General features: G+C 44.5%; 1 protein-coding gene across 1 annotated transcript in view; it reads right to left on the bottom strand.

Annotated features, from left to right (window-relative positions):
• The window catches only part of LOC147673430 (excitatory amino acid transporter 5-like), a 169,410-nt gene that overhangs the window by 111,048 nt on the left and 34,596 nt on the right, over positions 1-23,766 (bottom strand). The window lies entirely within an intron of this gene.

Here is a 23,766-nt window from a genome sequence, read left to right as displayed (position 1 = left end):
ACTGCTCGCAGGGTCGTTCGCCGTGCGGACGTTATCCCCGAGGCAGACCTCTTGTTGTATCCTCCTTCGCATGGACAATGTGTCAGCGGTGAGGTACATCAACAAGTTGGGCGGCACGAGGTCGTCGCTTCTTGTACAGATAGCCAAGGATTTCTGGCATTATTGCCTGGCGAACCAAATATCGGTAATGGCGGAGTACCTTCCGGGCCAGTCCAATCAGGTGGCGGATAGGAATTCGAGGTACCTCAGGGATTACAGCGACTGGAAGTTGCTTCCCGAGGTCTTTCAGTGGATCCAGAAGATTTGGGGTCCATTCCAGATGGACCTTTTTGCCTCCAGACTAACATACCAGCTCCCGCAGTTCTTCAGTTGGAGGCCGGATCCGCTGGCAAAAGCGACCGATGCCTTTCTGCAGGAGTGGTCGAAGGCAATTCAATATGCCTTTCTCCCTTTTATGTTGATCCCCAGAGTAATGTCGCAGGTGATCAGACAACGGGCGGAGATAGTCATGGTGACGCCATGGTGGACGTCCTAATCGTGGTTTCCCAAGTTGTTACAGTGGAGTTGCGATCTCCCCAGACTCCTTCCGGAGTCGGAATTGCTATTGCTGGGCCCTCATCAAGGTGTTTCGAGCAGGACTTCTGAATTTATCAGGCAGGCCTGGGCACCATCCACACGAAAACGGTATTCCTCGGCCTGGAAGAACTGGGTGGATTGGTGCGTGGAACAACATTTGGATCCCGTGGGGGCCGAATTACCCCACGTGTTACATTTTTGGTCGGATAAGGCAGCGGACGGATTGGCTTATAGATCAGAATCTATTTCCGGTCCGCCATTTCTGCGGGGCATGTCCAGATACACGAGAAACCGGTAGGCACGCACCCAGTGCAAATTGCTTAAGGTTATTAGGGTTGCTAACCCACCTAAACCAAAGTATACGGGTTTGTGGGACATTTCTTTAGTTCTCGCGTTGTTTAACAGATGGCCTGTCAACGCGCTCTTATCCAGGAAGCAGTTATCGGCCAAGCTGGCCATGCTACTTTGCCTTTCAGCATTCAGACGTTAATCAGACGTGCGGGCTATCGACGTTACAGGTAGAGTATTTACTCCGGAAGGAGTTTCCTTTACCATTACAGGTCGCACCAAAACATTGTCACGTCATATTGATTATAATGCTTTTCATGATAACGAGAAATTATGTGTGGTACAATGTTTGAAGATGTATGAGGAATGCACAGAGGCCATGAGGCCTCAGGGCTGTTCACAATTGCTGATTGCATCGCAAAAACCTTTTAAACCTGTGGCGGCCGCCACCATTGCCAGATGGCTTCGTTATATTATGCAAGAGGCTGGCATTGACACCACCATTTTCGGTGCCCATTCTGTAAGAGGTGCTATGGCGTCGAAATCATTCATGTTGGGTTCTAGCATCCAGGACATTATGCGTTGCGCAGATTGGTCCTCTGAGTCCACTTTTAAGACATATTATTATAAGCCGGTGGGGGATATTACCTCTGTTGTTTTTAATGAGCGTTAAACTAGCATAATCTGAAGCCTCCGGTCCTGTAATAGAATCAAAAATATGCTAGCATTCGCGCCAAGAATTTTCAATTCTATCAAGGACACGAGGCGAGGATTATCCCACCCGGCTTGGTTAAGTGTAACAGCTTGCCCACCCAGGTGTTTTCGGTGGTTACGGTTTCATTTCCTTTGTTTCAGGATCAGACAAGAAATCTGAATAAACGCAGAAGACTGCCAGGATATTCAACCTGAGGAGCACGTTTATTTCTTCCATGTTGGAGGAGTTATCATGTTATTCAAGTTATTTTTGGACTTGTTCGCTACAAAGAAAGAGGAAGATGGCGGCACGCTAAGGATTCTTATGGACATGCAGTCTCCCAAGATGGCCATCAGAGACAAAGGAGCCCAAATGTAGCCCAAATATCACCCATATCTAAAGAACAACTAGAGTGCTAACAGTCTTACTTTTGACAAAAGTATGGCACACCAGAAGCCATCTTGATTGGAATGAAGTGGTAAGTCTGAAAACATTTAATTTAAAAAGGAACAAAATAAGGGGGTTCATTTTGCCATAGAAAGTATGATTAGTGCCTAAGAAAGTAAAAGTAGGGCACATTTTGAGTGACTTCTCAAATCCTCTTCTATTTCATTAAAAAATTCTGACATGCAGACTGAAACATGCACTTTCAATACCAGCAGCAGACTTCCCTGGTGAGCAGTAGCTTTACTACAGTGATCTAATAAGCAACTAGCGTGCTAACATTCTTAATTTATGGCAAATGTGTGTCACATCTGCATGCCTTCTTGATGGAATCAAAGTAGAAAACTGAAAGTATTACCTACTGACGAGACTGTAGTAAATGAGGAAATTACGAAACTTCATAACAAATAAGTCTCCCAAGATGGCCACCAGAGACAAAAGAGCCCAAATGTAGCACAAATATCCCCCAGATGTAGCCCAAGTATAGCCCAATGACAGAATGTCCCAGAGTGTTCTAAAGAACAACTAGAGCGCTAACAGTCTTACTTATGACAAAAGTATGGCACACCTGAAGTCATCTTGATTGGAATAAAGTGGTAACACTTAAACATTTAATTTGCAAAGGAACAAAATGAGGGGGTTCATTTTGCCATAGAAATTATGATTGGTGCTGAAGAAAGAAAAATTAGGGACAATTTTGACTTCTCAAATCCTCTTCTATTTCATTAAAAAAATTCTGACATGCAGACTGAAAGATGCACTTTGAATACCAGCAGCAGACTTCCCTGGTGAGCAGTAGCTTTACTACAGTGATCTAGTGAGCAACTAGAGTGCTAACATTCAGAATTTATGGCAAATGTGTGACACATCTGAATGCCTTCTTGATGGAACCAAAGTAAACAAGCATTGAAAATGCAATAGATCTCGCCCTCGTTTAAGTTAAAGCCATTCTGTTTGTAATGAGGTGGCTTTTTAGCTTTGCTTTTATTAGTGTTTTTCAAACTTTCATGTAAAACCCATGCATATGTATGCATATATGTATATGTATGCATGCATTTATATTTGTATGTATATAGATTTGCAGATCATACATGTTTATATATGTATGCATATATATATATATATATACACAAACATATATATAAATGCATATGCATATATATGCATATATATATATGTGTATATGTGTGTGTGTAGAGAGCGGTAGAGAGGTAGAGGTGTAGAGGTAGAGGTGTAGAGGTAGAGAGGTAGAGACTAGTAGAGAGAGAAGTAGAGAGAGGTGGAGAGGTAGAGAGTAGAGAGTGAGTAATAGAGAGCAGAGAGTGAGTAGTAGAGAGTAGCAGAGTGAATAGTAGAGTGAGTAGTAGAGAGTAGTAGAGAGTAAGTAGTAGAGAGCAGTAAAGAGTGAGTAGTAGAGAGTAGTAGTGAGTAGTAGAGAGTGAGTAGTAGAGAGTGAGTAGCAGAGAGAAAAAATAGTAAAGAGTAGTAGAGAGTGAGTAGAGAGTGAGAAGTAGAGAGTGAGTAGTAGAGAGTAGTAGAGAGTGAGTAGTAAAGAGAGAGTAGTAGAGAGAGAGTAGTAGAGAGTGAATAGTAGAGAGCAGAGAGAAAAAATAGTAAAGAGTAGTAGAGAGTGAGTAGTAGAGTGAGTAGTAGAGAGTAGTAGAGAGTGATTAGTAGAGAGTAGTAGAGAGTGAGTAGTAGAGAGTGAGTAGTAGAGAGTGAGTAGTAGAGTGAGTAGTAGAGACTGAGTAGTAGAGAGTGAGTAGAGAGTGAGAAGTAGAGAGTGAGTAGTAGAGAGTAGTAGAGAGTGAGTAGTAAAGAGAGATTAGTAGAGAGTGAATAGTAGAGAGTAGAGAGTAGTAGAGAGTGAGTTGTAGAGAGTAGTAGATAGCGAGTAGTAGGGAGTGAGTAGTAGAGAGAGAGTAGTAGAGAGTAGTAGAGTAGTAGAGAATGAGTAGTAGAGAGTGAGTATTAGAGAGTAGTGGAGTAGTAGAGAGTGAGTAGTAGAGAGTAGTGGAGAATATTCCAAAGTTTGGCACAGCACCACTTGCACAATAAGTCCAATCAAATCATATCACTTAGAGTCCTTATTGAAGCGCTGAATCTTGGTGTATATTCAAATGCTTTTATTTTCCTTAAGTTTATGTACCACAGCCAGCCAACATGTTTCGTTCTGTACAACAGAACTTCTTCAGGGCGTTCTTATTTCCTTCAAGTTATGTCGGTATCCTGTTGTCATATAACTAGATATTTCTTCCAAATGTTAGACGAGTCATAAGTACATTCTTATTCAAAGTGACTAGGTATCAATTTTACCCACACAATTCGGGCAGACTTGAATAATTTATAGCATCCTCAAAGTCAGTCTTTCAAAAATTCCAAAGTATAGGACATGATAATCCAAATCCAAATGTTTCTCAAGAAAAGTCATTTTCAATCGTTCGGAACATTGGCGTTTGGGCAGATAAGACCCACGGACACGGTTTATGACTTTTCTTGAGAAACATTTGGATTTGGATTATCGTGTCCTATACTTTGGAATTTTTGAAAGACTGACTTTGAGGATGCTATAAATTACTCAAGTCCATGGATGCTGCTGGGAACGCCCCCAGCAACACCCATTGCACACCCCTTTAACGCAGGACACTGCGTTAAAGGGACTGATATTTATCAGGCAGGATTACGCCACAAAAAGTGGCTTAGTCCTGCCTGATAAGTATCACTCAGTCTTCTGCGCCACCGGAACGTGACAAAAAGTGACGTTCCGGAGGTGCAAGGGGCTTGTAAATAAGGCCCCATAGGTTTCACACTCGTTATAGTTAGGAATTATCATTTGAAAAACCTTTGAAATTCACTGAAAAAACCATAGGTTTCAGACCAGTTATAGTTAGCTGGACATTTTACCCATACAAAACCAATGAAATTCCCCCGTTATAGTTAGTTGTACTCACTATAACTCGCGCGCCCGCAATCCACTGCTGATGATGTCACATATTACATCTTTCATGACATGGTCAGTGACATCACTGATGACATCACTGATGACATCTCAAATGACATGCCCAATTTGCATGTCATTAGCGATAAATATTGCTGACATGCAAAGTGGGCCCCAAACCGGTCGCTATCGCCTAAAAGCTGTTGCTAACTGCTGTTAGCGACAGCTTGCTAATAGGGCGATAAAAATATCGCCGCTTTAGCGGCAAAAAGTGCCGCTAAAGTAGCGATATGGCCCTTGCTAATATCCCCCACATTCTCAATAACGCTCTGTCAATGGTACAAACTAAAATATTCCACAGCCAACTTTTTTTATCAGATTTATATAGTGCAAACTCGACCCGAAGGTATTGGAGCACTTTACATGAGCACCAGTTTCATTACAAAAGGAGCCATTTGCCCAGAATCACAGGATGTGGAGTCGAGCCCGAGGTTCGAACCTTGGTTTCCCAGCTCAAAGGTCGGCAGCCTCTGCCTCTAATGACCTGTCCTCTCGAGGTCAGGTCACCTGCTGGCAGCAGTAATCTCTGGTGCGTTAAGTCACCTTTCCTTTCCCAGGAAGGCTTTAGAGCCAGGCTATTTACATCAAAGCAGCTTACCCCTGTAAAACATGTTGTCGGAAATGCGCTTTTAACGCCAATACATATCCGCATGTTCAATATCCTGGAGAAAGAAGTAAAGTGTTCTATAGACTTACAAAAGTCATAATGCACACTGTGACCCCCCTCGTTGCCCGTGTACACCTGCGTATTGTATTACCCTCCTGAGGGCAATTGTCCCGCATTCTGCAACCATTCCAGTCTTTTTTCTTTTTTTTTCTCTCTCCCTCCCGGATGTTGCTATCGTATTTATGTTCTTCCTCCCATCATATTGTAAAGCGCTCTGATATCCTTCGGGATCTTGTTTGCGCTATATAAAACTTTATAAATCAAAAAGGAATCTTTGGACCTCAGCCATGTACATGAAATATTATGAATTTATTTATTTATTTAAATAAATATTTGTTTATTTAGTTTGTAATAGTAGGAATAGGGAGTGAGCAAGGCCATATGCAGCAGATCAAAGTACAATAAAATTATATATTCACGGTGGAGATGGAGCAATCCGAGTAGCAACGATGGATTAGGAACAGCCCAAAAGTCACATAGCAGTAGTAGTAATATTTCAATGTAGAAGAAATTTAAAATTAATGTACATAACACAATACAAAAGTACATTGAGCTGCAAAAGCAGACGCTAAAACAGATTCAGTCACAGTTCCAGTGCACTTTCTAAAACAATTTATTAGAAAACAATCTCTGACACCAACTTCATGGTTAAAATGTTAATTAAATGTTCAAGAAGAAATAAAACACCCCCACCCCCTCCTGAAAACTGCAATCATATGGCTAAGAAGAAATAAGTCTACTGCATGCCCATAGGTATTAGAAAACAACAAAAGATTTTTAAATATTGAATATTAGACCAGAAATTCATCTGGTGCATTAACAGCTTTACTGGGACACATCAGCAACCCTCAAATACATGTTTCTGCTGCTACACATATCTAATTAATAGCATGTAGAATAACTCTTGATTGACACTTGTAGGCACAGACAAACACATACACACGAATACACAAAGATAAATTAACTCAACCGTTCAATAAAAGCAGATGTTGTCTTTCCTGTCTGTGGACCACTCATAACAGGAGGTCACAGCATGACGTTGGTCCAAGAAGCATAGAACCCAAGTGATGAATGTTTATTTATATTTAACTTTATTTATTGAAGGTAATAAAGGGGATTACCCAATCTATAATGTGTGGTACATACAAAATAGGACAGACTGCTGCTGAAATAATCAGTATTTATAGGAGATTACAGAAACATCCTATAATTTAACTTTCAGACTCCCTCACAGACACACTCACGCACAGACAAAGACTTACAGACACACAAACACACAGAGTGATGTGCAAACATACAGACAGACACACACACAAACATGCACACACATTGCACCCCAGAATTATGCTGTGAGATAATTGCATCGGAGAGGGACGTGGGTGGCTAGTTTGTGCCCACTTAAAGTCTGTCCTACCAGCCCATAATCAAACCATAATATCATATCTATGTTTATATTTATTTGTTTATTTATTTATTTATTTGGTGTATATGAATCTTAATCAATGCGTCAAAAGTTCTACAAGTCCTTATGACATAAAAACAATTGTCTTCATAAACTGGAAGTCAGGCTGTAAGCCGTACATTGAATAATGTGCCCTGAGAATTATAAATGTAGACTACTATGAACAAGTGATATAAAACGTAAAGTACTAAAAATATAACCATTTCTAAAAACTTGTTAACTCACCACAATAGTTAAATTATAGATTGATTGGAAATGGACTACGTTTAGATGGTGTGAAAATGGAAGTTATATTGACTAATGTTTCCAAATATAACAAGCCCTAATTAATTTGTCTTGGGCGCCACAATTCAATGTAGCTTTTACACCATTTTCTCTAAATTAGATTATTAACTCAAAGGGAAATACAAGTAAATTTAGGCCTAGAAAAGTTTAACTAGATGTTGTAAGAAAGTGCCCTCTTTCTGCATGGTTGCCCCCACTTTTTGCTAGCCTGCTGATGTACTGAGTGTGCCCCGGGCTCCTGCCATTCAGGTACCCAGGGCCTATATTCTTTCCCTAAAATGCATTGAAGACAAAAACTAATTGGCACTCTGGCCACAGGTCAGCCCCTGGTTAATAGTACCACAGGTACCAAGGGCACTGTGACCAGGGAAGGCCTCTAAGGGCTGCAGCACTTACTGTGCCACTCTTAGAGGCCCTGTACCTTTACACACACACTGCCATTTCAGGCTGCATGTTTCGGTGGAGAACAAAGTGAGGAATCAACATGGCACACATCTCTGTGTGCCATGCCTAAAACCCACTACCCTGGCATAGATCAGCCACCCCTCTATCGGGGTGCACTATACCAGTGGTGAGGGTTCAGGTGCATGAGGCCTGTACACCTACAGTGTCTAAGCCAATTCGTAGACATGGTAAGTGTAGTAATGCCATTAAGAGTATATGGTGCTGGGAGTTTGTCATTACGAATTCCTCAGTACCATAATGACTTTACTGAAAACTGAGGTTTGGTATCTCAGCACATTAAACCCACACTTATGCCAGTGTGAGATTTAATGAAAGATGCACACAGAGGGCATCTTAGAGATGCCCCCTGAAAAATGACCTAACACTAGTGTCCAGGCTGAGTGGCTACTCCCCAGCTGCCAGCACCAGACATGTTTCTGGACCCCGGGGTCGTGAGTGCTGCTCTCGGGGGTCTGAAACAATGTACATCCTGGGACGAGGTGCCAAGCCTCCTCCCCCAGGATGGGCAGGGTCCACAAAGGGGAAGCTTCAAAGGCTTGCCGCCTTTGTGAGCTTCCCCAGGCCTTTTGCTGCTTCCAGCAACTGGTCCCCATCGGTTCTGACTCCCACTTTGAGTGAGAGAACTGACGGGAAAACCAAGTGAGGAAGGGAGGTGTGCCAACCTTTGCCAACCCCACTCCTCAGGTGGGAGAGGCGAGGTGAAGCACAACTCTCAGTCCCCAACATCTTGCAGATGGGGGGACTGAGCCAACCAGAGTGAGGCATATGCCCCCTCCCACTGGAGGGTGGCATAATAGGGGGTGTACCCACCCCAAAGAACGGATTCATTGGTCCAACCTTTTACTTACCTGTAATGCCCCTAAATCTAGTATCTATTGGAACCCCTGAACCTTGCCTCCTCAGACAAGCAACGACCAAGAAGAAATGAAGAAGAAGGACCTACTAGTTGAGCCAAAGCTAAGAAGAGGAGGACGCCCACTGACTTGGCCCCAGCTCTAATGGCCTCTCCCCACCTTGAACCTGCAGAAGCAAAACTCCAGTGTGTCCTGCAGGCGGCAACCTCAAGAACCCTGTCCTGCCTTCAAAAGAAAATACTTTGTCTCCCGTGAACACCGGATTTGTTCACCCACAGACTCCAGCTCCAGCCAAATCTGCGAGTCTGCACAACTCTGCACCCGTCGCCCTTGGCCTGAATTCGAGTGGCCCAACACCACGAGGAGGTCTCCCCTACGATTCTGACCCGAGATATGGTGATCTCTGTCCTGCCTTGAATCTCGCAGCGAAGCCTGCAACCTCTTTCTGGAGAATCCCCCGACTTCGACCGGAGCTGGTAAGAGAAACCCGACACCTAAAGACACCCTGCACCCGAAGGCCCGCGGTCTTGGGAGACTCAACCGACGGTGTCCCAGCATCCCCAGGCATCCCAAGTTACCTCTCCAACCAGTGGCCACCTCCAAAAGATCTTCGTTCCCTAGCCTGCAGTCTTTGTTGAAACCGAAGAATCCCCATTGCAATCAACAGGGCATCCAACGCCAAAACAGCACGCTGCACCCAGCTACCTGTACGCCACTGCGGGTGTACTTTGGGTGCTAACTCGGATACCCCTTTGCCCTGAGCCTAACACCAGGAGCTTTGCTCCCACAACCCAGTGGCCTGCTCGTAAGCAGCCACCAACCGGAGGCCCCAACCCCAATTGGATAACATTGGACCTCAGCAATCCTCACCCGACCGCCTTAGTGCCACTGAGGTTGTAACAAGAGTGCATTCTTGACCCTGGGGGAATCCTCGTTCTTACCCCAGAAACTCAACCCCAAAGATCGAGTACTTACCTGGTAACCATTAACTTAATTTCTCTCCATAGGAACATATTGACTGTTTTTCTCTGAGAAATGTTCCAAGTGTGGATTTGATTTTTATGAAAACCTGAAAAATAACAATTGTGCAAAACTGATTGTACTTACCTTTTCTCTAAGAAATGTCCCAGTGTGATAGCTAGGCATATCACACGGAGTAGAAAAAGTAATCTAAAAAGTAAAAGTAGTGTGTACAACAAATGCTTAACACTACCCTCTGATAAATCCTTACTGCTCACCCTCACTACCACAAATAGAGAATAAGGTGCTATCTACTTTTACCTCTGCCTACCTTTGGGGTTCCACTGGACTCTGTACACACTATACCTTACTTTGGTATAGTATATAGTGAGCCAGCTTCCTACAGATGTTTAATAGTTTTTCTTATATATTGTACTCACAGTAACATGTATGCACCACAAAAGTCCATTAGAAGTTCATTCACATTCAGATCAATAATGAACAATAACACTACCTATCAAAAATGTTACGATCAAGTATACCAACCCAACCCAACCCACCAAAATGTTGCGTGATATTACCAACGTTCCACTGTGATCAAGTGCCAGGCACACTGTCAAAATCAAAGTACACATTTTACAATCAAAGGAAAGGAAAATTATTTGATATCATCCAGGTAAACCAAAAGTAAAAAGAGATATAATCATTACAAATATCACCAAAGAGCCAAAGCTAGAACCCGCATGCAACAAAGGCTTAGCATCAAAACGATAAATGTTTGGACAAGTGTAACCACATCTCAAAATCCAAAGTCCCAAAAAAATAAATCTGATCAGTGACCTACTAGATGTGAAAAGGGCACATAATCACAACTTTCAATGACATGTGTTTCTAATGGCAATCAGTCAATCAAATGAACAGTGTAGGACGTTGGCTCTTTATGTGATGCATCAATCATCTGATATACAGTGTAAAGAGTCTAGGGGAAAAGAGTCTAGGGGTTCCCTTATGACTGTGCAATCCCAAAGAGCTCTATTAGTGGGTAGCGTTGTTGAGCAGCCTTAGGCTTAACACAGAGGAGTGTAAGACATTTGCAAATAGACACAATGATCAATCACAAAATGACTTCACGACTCATGAAGAAGATCCACACCAATTTATGGAAATAACAAATATCTTTATATATGTTTAGGCATCAGAGAAAAATCACTCAGGTAAGTACGTTTTCGAGGATTCATTCTTTTCACTTTAAAAAGTGGACGCAGCAACTTCTGAGTTCTGCAATGTTATCCTATGGAAGGAAGAACAAGTTCTGCAAACAGGTATAGTACATTGGCTTACAGGACCAATCTCCAGCAGTTAAGGTGAGTGGTGGGCAAGGTCCAAGGCAGCACCAGGAATACACCACCAACGGCCAAAGGGTGACCGGGTGCAAATCAGCATTGGGAGCCCAATAGATTTCAATGGGAATCGGGCTCTGTAAAAAGTGGCTGAAGGTTCTGGCTAGGAAACCCGTTGGTTTGAAACAACTTGGGGGTTCAAGGTTTGCGATGCTCGGGGATGTAGGTACACCTGGTATCCTCTTCGCCAAGGCCCGGGGGTTATGGATTCAGATATGTCTTTAGGCATCCGCTTTCTCTTAATGGGAGTAGTTGTGGTTGAGGGGACCTGCGTGCGGAGTCTGCAAGTGATGTCAGGGAGTCCACAAGCGGTGAGACCACAATGAACTCAAGCTCTGGAGGGCTGGGGAATCTTGTTGGCAACAGTGGCCCACTTCAATTCGGGCCAGTGGCGATGGTTGCAGTGGGAGCTACTGGTGTCAGGTTTTGGTGGTTCCAGAGGCCTCATAGTCTTCTTTGAAACAAGTCCGAAGTTCACGGAAGGTCTTGGTCTTCAAGGAAGGCAGGCAGTCATCCCAGGTTTTGTAGGAACTTAGCTGCAGGATGAGTCATCTTTGCCGCTGGGTTGACAGAGAACAACAGACTGGTCAGCAGGGAAGGTGCCAAGTCAGGTGCTCTCTTCAGTCTTCTGGTTTTGCACCTTTTTGTGTCCTTCTTCTTCTTCATAGGTCATCAGGATCGGCTTCTCTGGTGCCAGAGACTTCCCTAAATACTGAATTTAGGGGCATTAGGGTCGTGTCGGGTATTAGCCAATGGGCTACTGAACATTGGGGCCTCTATTCCCCCTATATGACTTCTTTCTGTGGGAAGTGGACATAACCCTGTCACAAAGATGGCTACTTATGCAAAATCATGTCCACCTCACAGTAGCCCACCTTAGGGGTGGTACTAGCCTGGAGGTGGCACACCTACCTGACTAGCTAATTTTCCCGCCTGTCCTGGTACCAAGGGAGCACTGGGCAGAGGGGGGCGGGAGGGGTGGCTTCCTTCTTTTAAGAGGTGCCAGATTTGCATCCCAAAGGTGGCAGCTTCTTTGAACCCAGCCGGTGCAAGGAGGCTAATGAGAGGCCATCCTGTGGGAGGGGGCGTTACATCCTCTTCCCGGACAGGCTTTTGTTCTGGGTCTCCTGAGAGCAAAGACTCTCAACCTAGGAGGTCAGAACAGATTATTGGGTGGCAGGTTGACAAAAACCAGTCAGCAAGCACACCAGAGGCTGGTAAGGTTTCAGGGGGCACCTCTAAGGTGCCCTCTGGGTACATGTATTGGTAAATCCAACACTGGTATAAATGTGGGTTTACCAACACAAGATATTTGACACCAAATATCCCTATTTTCAATGAAGCCATCATGTAGCTGGGGGACTTGTTTTTACCAGTGTCCTGCACGTTTTAAAATTACTTCCCTGGTCACTTACACTGACCAGCACAGGGGCATATCTGCTCATGCAGGTATGCCCTCACATGTAGTTCTAAGAACCCTGCCTCAGGGCTGCTGTTGGGGTGACCTACAAGTATCCCATGCAGTAATAGAGGACATGGCACACAGAGATGATTGTCATATCATGTTTTCATTTTTGTCTGCACCAAGGCACGCAGCCTGCAATGCCAGTCTGTATGTGATTGGTAGGGGTCTCCTTGGGTGGCACAATACATGCTGCAGACCCTGGGGACCCTCTTTAGTAACCTAGGCCCTAGGTACCAGGGTACCATTTACTATGGAATTACAGAGGGTGCTAAAGATTTTGCCAATTCGGTAAACCATTGTACCTTTTTGGGGAAAGAACACTGGTACTGTAGACCCGGTTAGCAGGAATCCAGTTCACTTGCATCATAAGTGCATCATAAAAACCAGGCAACGGGGAGGCACTGCAACAAGTACCCAGCTTCCTACAAACAGAAATAAATACTTATTGTCCATTTGCTTATGAAGTATTTAAATGACCATCATTTTGAATGGACAATAAGTTTGAGAACACCGATACAAGGCCCATCGGAATAATAAGCTTAGGAGCATAGTGAATGTCTTGGTATCTCGCCTAGAGCTTTTACTCACTAGAAACAACATATATGGAAGCAGAATCCAAACATGCATGTTACATACAAATAAGTCCTGATTGTATGCAAAACATGAGAGGCATTAACTTCTTAGAGTATGTATACATTAGACTTAGGACCTAGAAAACCTACAAAGTGAGTGCAAGGATACCATATTATTTTAGATGCAGGACGACTTTAGTCGTGCGCCTAAAAATACAAAGATAGCTGAGATGAATCTTCCATTTTGTGGTACAGAGAGTGACTAGCACTGCAAGGCCACCCAGACACACACAGAACAAACTTGGAAGGAAGGAAGTTGGTTACCGTTGCTTGTCTTTTGAATGCATCTCTGACAGGAATATTTTCAAATATATTTTATAATGCAGACATGAAAGGCTGTACCGCGGCTCCTCCTTCCTTCTCCATAAAGAATCATTGGGTGAAAAGATCTGGGAATTTGGAAGAGGCAGACGGGAAGTCTAAATGCACATGGGAATATGCCCATGTGACATTATCTGAATGCATGCCTAACAGCTTCAAAAGGTATACAAGGGTAATTAGATGGCCTGGCATCAAATATTTATGGATAATACTAATCATACAGCCAATACAATAAGCATAAGGTAGCAGAGATATCTGATTTAGAATGCTTGCATTATTTCTAAATGTCATGTTGTTCTTTATAATGATTGCTGAGATTATCCTACAAACTACCACCATTTTACTAGCTGAACTTAATAAATATCCTCTAATTGTACCAACATCTGTGTATTTCTGCTGCTTTCATGGGCTCACACTTAGAATACTGTCCCCTGCCATAGGAGCTTGTCTGGCATGGTTGTCTGACTCATAACATTCTGATCCTGGCTGAGCCTAGCTCATCATATAGAAGAGTGAGAGTCACCTGCATGCTGTTCTTTTTTCTCTAAAGGACGCAACACAAATTTTCCTCTTGGAGCTAAGGACTTCTCACTGGGTGTGCCCACTCAGATTGAGAGGTTCATGGTGAAACAGGTGAAGTCTATGGGTGAAATACCTCAGAAGAATGTGAAAGGAGCAAGAAATGTCCAATTATAGAATATTATTTCCCAGAAAGCTGTAATACCTATTAATTCTCAATCACCAGCATTGTCAAGATCCCCAGAGAAGGGGGAATAACAAACTACTCATAATGAGAGCAATACAGTTATTGGGTAACCTGTTTGTAAGCACTCCCATTTTTAGTGCAATCGTTCACCGAAGCACAATTCTGGAGGAGAATTTGTTTTTTTAAGTGCGACAGGCTTTTGGCACCATACAGCATGGCAGAAACCAGAGACCCTAGGTCTTCATCGGGTTTGTGGGAATAGCTTCAGGAGCAATATAGATCCATTACGAACGGCAAAAAACCTAGGCACCAAAACCAGCATTCACCTTTCCTTCACTCACAGGTAACGTCTGTCGCAAAAGGCAAATATTTAATCTTCAGGGTAAATCAGGATATAATTCCTGCTCTTCAAGTTGATCCATTGATTGAAACTCAAACAAATATTGGCAATTTTATGCTTAAATTTGGGAAAGTGAGCATGCGTAGTCTGACCTAAAATCTTTGCACCAGCTCTGTAACCCAGGCTGGAAGACCTGTGCAGTATCCTAAGGACTTAATAGAGTCCATTTCTGGATACGTTCCAAAAATGGTGTTCATTTACACACTCGTCCTACCCTCTTATAGTGGTGAATTTGAACAATCTGTCAGCGGATGCAGAGTTCTCCGAAGATCTGTTTGAGATCCATCACTAGTTTCCCTATTCAAGGATATCCTGCTCATATCCATACCACCACCCTGTCTGCAGAAAGATTAAGCCTATTAGTTGGCCCTGTCTCCTTTCCCATGTGGCTTATAGATAAAACAAACATCAGCTGATCAGAAAGCCATCATGGCTGATCTCCTAAGAGTCAAATTAGCTTCAGAAGAGATACGATGTGGCCAAAGGGCAATGTGGTGGCCATCAAAACATCTAAATAATATATAATTAAATAGTTTCTTGTAACTTCCTATCTTTCCTCCATATGTTTTTAGAAAATGGGAAAATTCATTGATATTTCCCCCTACAATTAACTCCACGTAAAACATGTCACTATTTATTTTTCCCTACAAATTATATTTTAGTAGTGAAACAACTTTTTAAAAAATCCATTACATTTGACAAAGATCTAGGGGGATATTGACAAATTGTTCACGCAACGCAGGGCAGCAAGCAATGTCTACTAAGATATGGAGCATTTCTGCTGTCGCCTAGCGTGGGCGCACTGGGTGCTGCCTAGCAACAACACAGGCATCCTTGCAGCATGGCAGGAGGGAAACCTTCCTGCACAACAATCCTTAAAGGCATTGTCCCCTTTCTATGCATGTTGAGGAATGCAGCATGCATATAAAGATAATTCTCCTCATTACGCTTGGTACAGCGAGGTGTGGAACTTTGGCGTCCAAATCATGGGTGACTTTGTGCTGCTTAGCGCCTTGAGACCCTCATGGGTGAGTAGCGCGCTTTATAAAGCCCTGATTGATTGATTGAGTAAACCTCTAAAATGGTTTTGCTTCGCTGCTGCATCAAAAAAGTGACACACCCCTGATACCAAACCTTAGTCATCATCATCATCAAAAAAACATCTTTATTCGATTCACAGAATCATAAAAGAACAGGCAATACTATACTATGTTTTACATCCTTCAAGTCCAATGCAATGATATTCGAAGGTATAGATTGCAAATTTTTAAAACATGACATATGTGCAAGTACGCCGTTCCATAATAAGGTGCGATCAGAATAGTGCAAAAAGAATCCTGATCATTAAGTTCTCAGTGCAGTGGGCAGTTGGAAATATAAAGTGCAATGTTTTATATCATGATGTTATTCCCCAGGGGTGCTTATGCCCCTTTAATATTTGTTACATAATCAAAAGTAAAAAGTTACTATAAACACAATTCATTATAAAATATTAAATACTATATACAATAAAAGTGATCAACTACAAGGTGCTAAATTACATGGTTAAAACTTTTGGTCCACTATTGTAGGATCCTTGTTAGAATTTCAAACCCTTCTTCGTTCTTATACAATTAGCAACCAATAAAAATCTCGAAACTCCAAAAACAATGAGCTGGATGTTTTCTTTTTTTAAGATGCATAACTTGTCTTTATTTCTCCTCACACCCATTTTCCTTCCCAACGGTACAATCCATTTCTGTCTGGCTCTCATACAAGTGGCGCAAAATAAGAAAACGTGTGCTATGTTTTCCTGCGTGGCTAGCTGACACATTTTACACTCACTATCTTCCTCCCCGTTACGGGACTTTTACCACTTGGTTGTAAAAGACCTAACACAGAGGGTCCTGTACCTGAATTTCAGGTATAATATTTTCGCGTGTTGGGGGTTCAATTTGGTCAAGAAACACCTCAAAGCGGGGAGTGGGTGTTACCATCAGAAAGTCATTTGTGAGTGAGCCGGCTCCACTGTTCTGTAAAACTTTAGTTAATTTGCCACCAGGTCCCTTCCGAGTACCATGCCAAATATATATGGGTAACAGGATTGTATATTTATATACAGAAGCACCACCAAGGAGACACATATCAACTAAGCTTGATGCAAAGTTAGAAAGGAGGGTATGTTTCCTGGGTGGTTAGATTTTTTTTCTCTTGCATTACCTCAAGGATTATTCATTATATGATTCACTTTAAAATGAGTCCAGAGTTTGCATCTGCTTGACCTCCTTTGCATTGCCCACTCTTGGGCAGGCATTTCTTCTTCCACTCATACACAGGAATGGAACAAACTTGAAAGGACACAAAAATGTCCACACGCCATAGCCATGTCATCATGGGCCATAAACGAATTCCATGCTCTGCACACCACCAGCTATGAATTGCACGCCCCCAGACACTGCACACGCCTGTGTTGCCTATCCCCGCCCATCGCCTGTTCATTACAAGACACTGTGCAAACATGTAGCCATGTTTTACACACTGGCAGCCATGGTCTGTGCAACCATGTTATGCCCAAACCCAACCCCTAGGTTGCCATCTTATGGTGAGGGAAATACTATTATTAGTTACTCTTTTGAGAACCTGGAGGGGCTGTGGGGCCAGTGCTTAAATATGAACTTGGTTACAATCCTCTGTATCCCTTTTAAACATGGTGATGCTGCCCCTCTGCACTTTAAACAAAATCTACAAAGTGTGTACATGGCAAATATTTTTTTATCAATTTCTTCTTATATGTACTGTTTGACGGTTGTATTTTAACGCCTTAACTGCGGCGGTTTTTCCGGTGCGGGCATTCTAAAGAGTGGGCGGGGCTCCGTCGGCCGTTGGCTGACGGCAGCACCCGCAAGGTAGTGCTCCCATCGGCCAATGGCCGACGGGAGCACGGAACGGGTTAAATCGGGACAATACTGGCATTTGCTGGATTTCCCTGGTTTTTCTAAGACTTATCTTAAAAACATCCATCATAGTGGTGAAACATTGGCCATGAGCAACCCTAACACCCTCACCTGACACTTCACTCCTCATTGAGACGTGGCCTGCCCCAGCCCCCTCTGCGGTCATTCAGCGGAACACTACAAACCCTGAGCCGGTCTACCCATTTACACTTTCTCTCTCTCCCCTGGTTAGGTGGCAGGGGTCTGTACTGGTTCTATGATTGGGTTGGTTAGTCATCTTCAAATGCTTAGAGGATTGGGGGGGGCTGAGGTACTACTTCCAGCACTGTCAAATGTACATGAAAAGTACTTGAAATATCACAAATATCACACTGTTTAGTCTTTCGCGAAATCATTGATACCTTATTATTGGTAGGATTCAGAACTACTGATGTAAACACTAGTCTAGTAGATTTAGATTTTAGACTTTAGATTTAGATTTGAATTTTATATAGCGCTTAAATACCCAGGGGCATCTTGGCGCTGCTTCCTGCACAAATCTGATGCTTTGTCTTATGAAAAAATGACTGTCTGTTTAAGAGCCTGTTTTAGTGACTTCCAAAAGGACAGAAGATTTGGGCTATCTCTACAGTATACAATGTCGGTGTTAATTTCACAATATACATGATAGGTTGGTGTGAGATTACTACTGGACAGTCAAGATTAAAGAGACTATTTACTGTATGAAATGGCAGCTTCAAAAGAATGCTAAACTGTTTATTAAAATGTGATCTGCTATGCTAGATTTAGCCTAGTTTTCTTAGTCAGTGAGTTTTTGTACCTACTTGGTTAATTTCCATTACGTAGGTAAGGATTTATCTGTTCTAAGAATTAGAAGCATAACATTTGAGCAGCTAATATAAGAATTAAAGTACCCCACCTCAAAGTGACACTGGATTCCCCCAGAGGCTTAATTTGTGTCGCGGTTGCTGGGGATCAGGGCTATAATTGTAGCATCAGACTTTGAGCCAAAGTAGAAAAGTAGAATAAAGGGTGAAGGGAAAGCTGTGACAAAGGGAGTTAAAAGAGATTAAAAAGAACTCACTGGACAAGATAAAGAATCAGGGATGCAGAGGGGGAACACAGAGGCGTAAGGCGGATTCAAGACTGGGCATCCTTAGTAAAAATAACTTTGGGCCAATGCAGTTATTTGTTTTTGATAATATGGAACACGAGGTGCTAGTAGGTTAGTAGTCCCACTCAATGTATAGCAATTTTTGAGTTGCAAACTGCACTTGTAAAGGCATAGCTTTTTTTTAAGTTCAAAATGATTTTATTGAAGTATTTTGTAGACAAAAGAAATAAACAAGTACAATACAAAAAGAATAAAGCTTACATGCGTAAATGATGAAATGTTGAGCATGAAATGCAATAAGCTAAAAATGAAGAGGAAGGGAAAAAGGGGGGGAGGGCGGGGAAGTAAACATATCATAGAATCATAAAATCATACAATATAGAGTCACAATTAAATTGAATACAAAAAAGATGGTAAATAAGGAAAAATTAATCATCAAAATACATAAGTATATACCATAGAGCTTACCGGATGGAATACATTTCTTTGAAGGCTGTGACCTCACATATATACAACGTGTTGTGTCTAAGAAAGACCCAGTGTATAATTGAAGTTCCAATCATTCGCAGCACAAAGTAACGTTCATATTTTTTCTTATCTGATTCATGGTTTAATTAATGATTACAAAGAAGTACATTTACTGTAAACATTTCAAAAATCCAGGTTGTTTTCAAATAATTGGAAATGAGAGTGTGGACTTAATTGGAGTTTTACTTATGGTATGCTTTTTGCATCTAAAGATAAACTGGTGTTTATTAGTGCAGAACAATGTACAAATGACAGAAGTGCTCACTTCACTTATGTAGATAGCAAGAAAAACCTCTAGAGGAAGCTTGCAACAGGTGATCCATGGGCGACAGACAGCGGCGGCTCCTACGCAATGGCGGAGGAGCGTCGTCCCACTGGCTCAGAGCCCGCAGCTGAAAAATAAAACAATATTATCATTTTCTTTTTCAGCTGCTGGCCGAGCCAGCGTGTGTAGGGCAGGGCAGGGTTGGGGTCACAGGGAGGAGGGGTTGGTGCACTTGTCTGTTTGGCCGGTTGTCGTAGGCCGACCAAACATATATGCACAGTTCGGTTTCTCTACCCCAGAGAAATGGCACAGACACCCTGTGCCTGAGCGGAGCGTCAAACCAGCCCGCCCAGGTCAATTATGGAGCTGCTCTCATAGTATGAGAGCAGTGTCTGGATTGGTTGGGGGTCTGTCCCAGAGACTGCCAAGAACAGAAGGGAGGAGCACCTAAGCACGAGGCGGCCTCAGGATCAGGTACGTTTTTTTGTTTTTCAACTGCAGATTGGCAGCAGCCGCTACTGGTGACAGATGCATGTTACTAGCTTCATCGAAGCCTGAAAACCTAAATTTAATAGGGGCAGATTTACAAGCCCCTTGTGCCTCTTTTACGCCACCGTTGCATCATTTTTGTGATACAACGACGGCGCAAAAGATGCGCCATGGTGCAGGGTATTTACAACATGACGCATCTGGGAGATGCGTCACGTTATATGACAAGCGTGGAGAATCACGACGCGCGCACTTTGGACCCGGCCTCTCCGGAGCCCGCCCGCTCCTGGTCTCTGGTGGTTGGTCGGGTGGACGGCCCAATCGGCGTCCGGCCGACCCATTTCCGCTCCGGCGATATCGCGTGACCCGAGGGTCAGGGGGTGGAGACTCTGGGCCTATTTAGGGTCAACTCCCTGTGACTGGGGTCTCTGTTCCCGCTAACACTCCTGGATACCTGACTGCTCACGCCGGCACCTGGCCATTCTCGTGATCCGCCCCGGAAAAAGTGTTAGAGAGAGTGAGCGCTGGGGTAGTGGCACCGTGGGTGCCCCCGCAGGCCACAGAACAGGGCGCGTTGCAGGATATTCAGAGTCAGTTGGCGCTCTTAGTCGAGTCGAGCAAAGCGTTGCCCAGTGTAGCGATTGGAGCTCAGCCCTCCGCGACAGCGATAGCGGTGCCACCTACAGGAGGTAAGCCTGGTGACGCTACACTGAGGAACAGCGGGGTGGGAACTAGTCAAGGGAACGTGTTGTCTCAGTCAGGGATGTTAGCTACACATGTGAGTATGGAAATGCAAGAGAAGATTGGGAAAGGGGCCTACGTAGATATATTCTCCCTTATCAGGCTGAAGAGACGAGAGGAGGATTACAAGGACAGGGATGGGAAAGAACGCTCCTTCCGAGATCGGAGACCTAGGATAGAGGAGACCATAACCAATTGGTTGTTCGGCTTCCACGTCTATGTCACAGTGTTATTTAAAAAAAGGCCAGAGTTGGCGGTTCCGCTGGTGTTTTATACTAATAAGATTGTAAAGGCTCACGCCACTCATGGCGGTTCAGCTTGGCTGACATACGATAGGGAGTTTCGCTGGGCGAAGGAAGAAAACCCCTGCATTTGTTGGGATCAGGTTGAGGTCAATGCCTGGTTGGAGAGCGTGAGCACTAGGGAGCACCCGGCTAGGCAGCCCTTTCGGACTTCCCAGGGAGGGCCGGGCGAGAAGAAAGGTACATGCTGGGCATTCAATGGTAAAGGATGCACATGGCCCCCCGGGCAGTGCAAGTTCAAGCACGCATGCGCATCCTGAATCAAAGTGCAATAAGAAAACCAAAGAACGGGGGGGGTAATGCCCCTAAGGATATCAAGCCTCCCCAAGTCTAATCTGCCTACTCCTGTTGACATTGAGAAACTGATCTTTTGGTTGGACAGGTATCCAGATAGGGCAGCGGCTAGGATGTTGTTTGAAGGTTTTTCCAGTGGTTTCCATATCCCAGCATCGCATGTCCCCCCTATTACTCAGTGTAAGAACCAAGTTTCAGCGAGAACCCATCCCTCAGTAGTGGCCACAAAAGTGGAGAAAGAGCGGGCCTTAGGCCGAGTAGCAGGCCCGTTCCCGGCACCTCCCTGGGAGAACTTTGTTTGCTCCCCTTTGGGAGTGGTGCCCAAGAAGGAGCCGGGACAGTTCAGAATGATCCATAACTTATCCGCACCGAAGGGTGCATCGGTAAACGATGCCATCGACCCGGCAGTGTGCTCAGTGACGTACTCGTCCTTTGATGCCGCGGTTCAGAAAGTGAGGGAGCTAGGCCGAGGGGCGTTGCTAGCAAAAACCGACATTGAGTCAGCATTCCGCTTGTTACCAGTACACCCCGAGGATTACCATTTGTTAGGCTTTCAGGTCCAACAACAATTCTATTACGACAGATGTATGCCTATGGGTTGTGCGGTCTCCTGCAGGTATTTTGAGACCTTTAGCTCCATGCTGCAATGGGTGTTTTCGCAAAGTCAGGATGCACGGATGTGGTGCATTACTTAGATGATTTCATGGTGATGGGTCCCGCATCGTCGGATGCCTGCGCGTTGGCCCTAAGCCAGCTGGTGGCGATGCTGAAGGAATTTGGGGTGCGCTGGCACCGAGCAAGACAGTCGGCCCTGACACGTGCATGTCCTTCCTGGGCATTGAAATTGACAGAGTAGCGGGGGAATTTAGATTGCCAATGGATAAAGTAAAGGCCTTTTCCCTAGCCATTGAAGTAGCGTTGGCGTGTCCAAAGGTGACGTTGCATCAGTTACAAGTGCTCGTGGGACAGCTAAACTTTGCTTTACGTATCATTCCAATGTGACGCCCTTTTTCGAGGTCTATAGCCAGAGCGATGGTGGGTCTTACCCTGAAACATCACCGGGTGAGGATAAAAGCAGGGGTGAAGGAGGACCTCAAGGTGTGGCGTGACTTCCTGGCAGATTTCAACGGGCGGGTAGTGTGGCCCGCGCCGCCGGTATCCAGTGAGGATCTAGGATTATACACCGATTCGGCTGGTAGTGTTGGTTTTGGGGCAATCTTGGGCCCTGCCTGGTGTGGGGCGGTCTGGCCAGCAGAGTGGCACTTAGCAGGTTTGACTAAGAATTTAGCCTTTCTAGAGCTCTTTCCCATCTGGGTTGCGGTTACGGTGTGGGCAGAGCGCTTCAGGGACAGGGTCGTGACCTTCTGGTCGGATAACATGGCAGTAGTTCAGGTTATCAATCGGCAAGGGGCGACTTGCCCACATGTGCTGAAGTTGCTGAAATTGTTGGTGTTGGCATGCTTGAAATTGAATTTGACCTTTAAAGCTGCGCATATACCTGGAGTTGATAACCATGCTGCTGACGCTTTGTCTCATTCCAAGTTGCAGGACTTCCGGAGGTTCCACCCGCAGGCGGAAGAGCGCATGACGACGTTCCCTACGTCACTGTGGAAAATTGGAGCCCCGCTTTAGCGGGGCCGGTAGGTGCCGCTCTGTGTGACCGGACCAAACGTGCTTATCAGTCACAGTTTAATGTTTACAGATCATTTGTGGAACAAGCCGGAGGGGTTAGGATCTTCTCACCTGAAACAATGTATGCCTTCTTATAGGTTCTGCGGGATCAGGGCAAATCAGTGTCTTATGCTAGGGCCGCCTTGGCAGCGATAGGCTTCTTCGCTAAACTGGTGGGGGAGCGGGACCCTGGGGCTTCAATCTTGATCAGGAAGGCCTTAGCGGGTTGGGCCCGATTGGAGGGGCCACGGCGGGACTGTCGTAGGCCTATGGATCTCCCGACCTTGATCGATATTCTGGTGGTACTGCCTGTCATTTGCCAGTCACCGTTCGAGGGAATCATGCTGGGGCTGCATTTTGCCTAGCTTTTTACGGGGCCTTTCGCTTGGGTGAGATAGTTGGAGCTTCCAAGGTAGACCATGGGGGAGGGTTGCAGGTCAAAAATATCTCCCTGTCCTCGGGGGCTTAGTACTGCGGTTGGGACGTTCCAAGACAGACCAGACAGGAAAGGGGGTCACCATCCGTTTGCTGCCAGCTCCTGGGATAGCAGCCTGCCCCGTATTCCGTATGCAGGCGTACTTGGCCCGACACCCAGCAGGAGGGGGGTCGGCTCTCTTCGTCCATGAAAACGGGGATTGCCTGTCTCAGTATCAATTTAAAGCAGTATTTGGGTTGGCCTTGGGGAACCTGGGTCTGAGAGCAGCGGGCTATTCATCTCATTCCTTTAGGATTGGCGCCGCTACTCTGGCGGCAGGGGCCGGTCTCGCCCCCAACGTGGTAAAAGGCGTGGGTCGATGGACCTCGGACTGCTA

Source organism: Lissotriton vulgaris, chromosome 12 (genome assembly GCF_964263255.1).
Source record: "Lissotriton vulgaris chromosome 12, aLisVul1.2, whole genome shotgun sequence".
Classification (NCBI taxonomy): domain Eukaryota; kingdom Metazoa; phylum Chordata; class Amphibia; order Caudata; family Salamandridae; genus Lissotriton; species Lissotriton vulgaris.
This window is presented reverse-complemented; position numbering and strand designations above follow the sequence as displayed.